At 37.2% G+C, this 6,071-nt stretch overlaps 1 pseudogene; it reads right to left on the bottom strand.

The window, feature by feature from the left end:
* Positions 1–216: 216 nt before the first annotated feature.
* Positions 217–5,739, bottom strand: LOC116528225 (annotated as a pseudogene).
* Between the last annotated feature and the right edge of the window lie 332 nt (positions 5,740–6,071).

The following is a 6,071-nucleotide window of genomic DNA, read 5'->3' as shown; positions in this document are numbered from 1 at the left end:
TTTAATTTGCATTAATGTTTTACTTCTCCGCATTTACATTAAAAATTCACACACAAAGAAAATAGAAAAAATTGCCAATACCTGATTATTGTCCCCTATTTTTCCACTCGCAGTCATACACTTAGGTACCTTTTGATTCCATGCGACAAAATAATGTTCAGAACTACCAATAACAGGAAGAAGGAATTTTTTTTTTTTTTTTTTTTTTTTTTTTTGAGAATGAAATGTTTTCCCTCATAGTGGATTCTTAAGTATGCGGCGTGCTAGCTGGATGTCTTTTGCAATAATTGTTACACGTTTGGCATGAACAGCGCACAGGTTGGCGTCTTTAAAAAGGCCAACCAGATAGGCCTCACTTACCTCCTGCAAAGCATGGATGGCTGCCTGGAAGCGCAGATCTGTTTTAAAGTCCTGAGCAATTTCTCGCCCTAGAGGCTGGAAGGGAAATTCGCGAATCGAAGTTTAGTGGACTTCTGATAATGGCTCATTTCATGGAGTGCCACAGTACCAGGCCTGCAACGGTGAGGTTTCTTCATGCCTCTAGTAGAGGACGCACTCTGGCGAGCGGCTTTTGTAGCCAGTTGCTTCCTGGTGCTTTACCGTAGGTGGATTTGCGCACAGTCGGCTTTGTGCTAGCCGGGGCATAGAGACCTCCTTACTTACCCCCTTCTCCTACGGCTAGAGCGCCGCCAGCAGGAGGCGGGGCTGGAGGGCCGCCACAAGAGGCGGAGCTGGCGTTGGAGAGCGACCACAGCGCGGCGGCGGCCGCCATAAACATTGCTCTATACAGATGGCTAAGCTAAACACCATGCTCTTTAATGGAAAGTAAGTACATAGGGAGAAGAGGACATACGACTTTTAATTGTAGTGCTGCAACGCAGGTAGAACCACAAACAGTACTTGGCAATCTTTCTTTTCTTTTTCTCACATAATTTCTATCTTTGAGGTGACTTTATCTTCTGACTCCGTTTAGGACCTTGTACTAAGCTTGCTATCAGGGGGAAAAAAAAATACTTAAGATGAATAGGTCTTCTTTAAAGTACTCCAACATCACCAAAATGTTCATTGGTGAAAAAATGCAGGTTATAACCCTCTAGGAATGTAAAATCTAGGAATGTAAAATCCAATTAGTATTTCTTACGATAAATCAATGATTCAAAATAATTACTCTCTAAAGACAGGCTTTTTTAGCCATTGTGACTAAAGATGTTAGAAATGTCTCTTCAGGTTTCTCAGTATTTCTCAGATTATGTGTTATTGGAGCGATTCCTTATTTGTGAATAACGTTGGCCCTGCCTCCACTATTTATGCACTGATTGAGAAAAAATATCCCGTTTTGAATTTGAAATTGGAAAGGCCCTTCAAAGGCTTGGCTTATTGTGTTCTTTAGTGCCTTCCTCTCTGTATTGATAGAGAAGCTGTTAGGTAACCTTAGAGATATGAGTAACCCCTGATTGCTTTAGAAACAAAGTACAAATGATTTTACTTCATATAGTAGCAAAAATGCACTCTTACCAGGACACTTGTTGTCCTCTTTCAGATCTGCCAGAACATATCCTATTTTAGCTGTTTTATGTAACTGTCTTAATTAGTCAAAGCATTGTTGTAAAGTCTCTGACTCTTCTCGGCAATCTATCCAAACTCTTCAGGATAGCCCATTAAATTAATGACATATCTGTTACTGTAAGTTAGTCAGCAGATTTTCTTCACTGGCCTCTGTTCTCCAGAAAATGATCTAAAGCCATTGGATGCTGTTATACTATGGGTTAGGAAAAATGGAAATTCAAAGATACACATTCTTATTATCATTGTCATCAATGCGGACATATTTTAAAGAGGTTGAAATCAACTTCCTATACTTGGAGCAAGCACATGATGTCGTTTAAAATACTTGTCTTTTTAATAAGCTGGGGAGATTTGATATAGCCTGTTCTTTAAAGTCAGCGACTAAGCCATTCCCTGATAACTAAAGTTCTGAACCATGTTTATGGGGAGCCCACTGTTAAGCCGATGGTAAGTGTTTATATATCTGTATTATTCAATTAATAATTTTAAGAATAAAGGGTAAAGAAGTAAAGGAGTTGAAAAAAGATTATTTTAGACTTCTTTGTACAGATACCACTAATCTTTTTTGATTTTATTTATTTATTTATTTGTTTATGTTTGTGACGGAGTCACTCGGTCACCCAGACTGGAGTGCAGTGGCATGATCTCGGCTCACTACAACCTCTGCCTCCCAGGTTCAAGCATTCTCCTGCCTCAGCTTCCCAGGTAGCTAGGAATACAGATGTGTGCCACCATGCCTGGCTAATTTTTGTGTTCTTAGTAGAGATGGGGTTTCACCATGTTGGTCAGGCTGATCTCCCATTTCTGAGCCCATGATTTGCCCGCCTCAGCCTCCCAAAGTGCTGGGATTATAGGCATGAGCCACCGTGGCCAGCCCTCGTGTTTATTTTTAATAAGTGAGAAAATATAAATAAAGTGATATGTCAAAGGTAATTTTAGAAATTAGCTCATCTGCAACCAGAATTCATGTTCACTTTGTTCATTACTTGTAGCTTTCCTGGCAATCCTATTCAAGTTAACATGGCATAATATATTTTATTTCTTTGTTCTCCCCTTCCTATGATTGAACACTAAATAATCCAGCTAAAATTATATTTCCATTATAGCCTGTTTTTGTTCACCTCCTTTTGTCTAGCACAGAGCTTAGTAAGCTATACATACTATTTTGTATTTGTCACATAGAATTTTTCTTGAGAAAACTGATTAGCAATTGAAGAACTAAATGGAACCTATTGGAATTCATGTTCCATGGTCATTCCACTTGCATTACAGACACAATGACTACGATTTGACCCATTACTCACCTCCTAGGAGCAAGCCACTGCTTCCTGATCATTTATCTTCACTTTGCCCACCTAATGATAAATTATGATTTTATGGATTCTATGTATCTGGCATCCTGAAGAATATCTGAATGTAATATGCCTATATTGTAATTCTCCACCAGCTATATCTTGATATTTGGATTTTTTTTTCCCCTCTAGAACACCAGGGTTACTTTCATTACGAACCTTATGAGTTTTATGGATTTCATTATAATGTAAATCCACAGAAATTTGAGGATTAGGGAGTAAAATCATTAGTTATATCTTCAGGGGATAACTATGGTTACCTCGAAAAACCTTGTAAAGTTGTCATAAAATGATGCATAGGACATTTTAAATGACTTATGAAAAAGGAATGCTGCCAGGCAGCAACCCCTTTTGTAGCTAAGGATATAAAACACGCTGTGTTTAGGGAAGAAGCAGTTAAATGACCACGCAAACATAAAGTGTAGTGCTCCCTGATAAACTGAAGTGACGCCATTAAAAGCTGCAATAAAAAGGGCAGATCACTGGCTGACTAAGCATAATAGCACAGGAGACTTAATCGGCTTCTTCAACTGGGTTCATTTCCCTTCCTGTGCTTTTTATAGTGTGGACTTGAAACCAACAAAAAATATCCATTCTGTCTTTTTCATGTCTGTAACAAAATCTGTAATTCAGGTCCTGATAATTCTTCTATGATAGCAATTGAATTATTGTCTTCTCAAGTCCCCAAGTCTTCCCTCACCAAAATTCTCCTTCTTCCAACATCCAAATATACAAAGCTACCTCAAATCAGGTTAACCCCATGGCCTCACTGCTGATTTAAGAGACTCTGCTACTGTCCAGCAGAAATAAAAAAGTATCTTTAGTCATGGCTTCTCCCTCAAACATAGTCTCAGCTTCAAAAGCTTCAACACTGCAGTCCACTAAGATGTAAAAATCCAGCCCTCTCCCCTGTTCACTCCTCCATCCCCTTTACTTGAGGACATTGCTTTTTCGTTTTTCATGTCATGCCTGCCATATACATTTCCTTCTTCTCATGATTATCTGAGTTATGTTTTTTCCTGTTTGAAATACTGCTGGACGTAGTGGATAGTATTGATTCAACCACCAAAATCCATATGCAGTATAAACATTTGAGTGTGTCAATACAGTGCTAACAATTTGATGAAGTTAATAGTAGACAAGATAAGATGCTTTGAAAAATTAACAACTTCTCTGAACTTTAGTTTTTTTTTCACTTTCAAGAGGAGAGATTCCAGAGAGCTATTACTAATATCAGTGAAAGAAAATGAATGGGAAAACATGGCTTATGTGTTAATGTGTACAGAAGACATAAACAAAAGCAGGTTGTAATAGGCAGAAGGAAATTATGAGTAATACAAAAAACATATGATATAATTCAATGACTATTGTTAGATGGGATGTGTTTTTCAACCTGGGAGAAGAAAGCAAAATCAAAAACTTCTCACCCTCCAAAAAGCAAGGACTATTAATAATTCGTTATAAAATTAAGTAACATACCCCACAGAGTACAGGTAGGGAAGGGTGAGAAGAGACAAATAGAAAGACAGATACAGCAAAAAAAAAAAAAAAAAAAAAAATTATGGACTGACCTTTCAATCTATTGATCAATCTGTCTAAGATTGTTACAGAGAGAACCAAAACATGCCAGAGAAGAGTACCAGAGCTATTCAGCAATGCAGAGGAAGTTCCTGATTTTTGTTGTTGTTGTTGTTGTTGTTGTTGTTAGAGTAGATGCAAAGCAGAGACCTGTTCTCCAAAAAAAGTAATTTTTTAATGTTTTCAAGTGAAATATTAAGGAAGGAAACTTCAAACACAAGCATTTCACAGCTGAGTGTGGTTGGTAAAGCTAGAGAAATAGAAGTTGGCAATGCAGTAAAGAATGAACCTGGGAATTGTAAACAGAATTTAATGACAATTCTCTACAATTGTTTTACTAAGTGATCTTTCCAGTCCACAACAACATAGAAACTCCAGGGACCATCAGCCATTGATAGCCAGAATAATCCAAAAGAAAACCTACTGGACCATGTTCAGTTTTGCTAAATATTTTTCTAATTTTTGGGCAAGGAATGATTCACAGTTAATACTTGAAATTCTGTGTCTAATATGGCTCATTATATTTTTACTTAATCTAAATGTACAGGAATTTGCATAGACATTTCATTGTATAGTTAAAACTCTGACATGAATATCACTGTTGTCATGGTAAGATACTGAATGAAAGAAAGCCTACAGATTTGGTTTCATAAATATATGTGAATTTATTGAACATTAATTGGTAGTAGTCATGCAAACCCACTAAGTGATGCCCAAATGAGACTCTTCCAGAGCAGCTTAGTGGGCAATAACCATCTTAGTATGCAGTACATTACCACCATGTGATGTTAACAGTTTATACATTAATATTATGCATTTTGGTTATACCTATGATTTTAAGTATTAATATAACAGCCACTTTACCCATCTTTATAAATACCAAGGGAGATTAAAGATAGATAGGAATTTAATGACATTTCTCTAGATATCATAGACAAAGGGGCTAGTTAGAGTGAGTTTTACCTTTGTGCAATATGTAGGGCACCTATCTGGGAAGATAGGCTGTCCTCATAAGATCAAATAAGATAATGTTGGGGCCAATACTGATTAAAATCACTAATCTCCACAATCCCCAGGAGCTTTTCTAACTCCACTCTAACCTGTAACGTCTTCCTAGTGTTTTATACTGACTGGAAACTACTGACACCAAGTTGAGATTATGAGGATCATGGAGCATGGCATAGGGTGAGATATCAGAGACATATTCTAGAGGTTTACAACTGTGTTTCTCAGGGATTGTCATTCCCAATATTCTTTTTCCTCAGACTATTTTACCCCATGTCACCCAGGAACAGCCAAAATAAGTAGAGGGGGCAGGCCAGGTTTATCCTTAGTTTTCCAAAGCAAGTAAGAATACTTTTGTATGTTTTCTACAGTAAATTACTGAGTAAGATATTTTAAGCGAAATATTCTTTGAAAATTCTTTGGAAATCCGCTGATCAAGGCTAATATTCCAACCTTTTGAGTAATTGCGACCATTTCTTACTAAGGGATCATGTTAAAGTTTTAATTGCCATTACAAATGAGACTTATTATTTTAGTTGGATGTCATATTGACACTAGCTGACATGGAGC

Source organism: Sapajus apella, unplaced genomic scaffold (genome assembly GCF_009761245.1).
Source record: "Sapajus apella isolate SASKATOON/1434 unplaced genomic scaffold, GSC_monkey_1.0 scaffold57, whole genome shotgun sequence".
In the NCBI taxonomy this organism is placed as follows: Eukaryota; Metazoa; Chordata; class Mammalia; order Primates; family Cebidae; genus Sapajus; species Sapajus apella.
The sequence above is the reverse complement of the archived record's forward strand: the minus strand, read 5'-3'. Positions and strand labels throughout refer to the sequence as shown.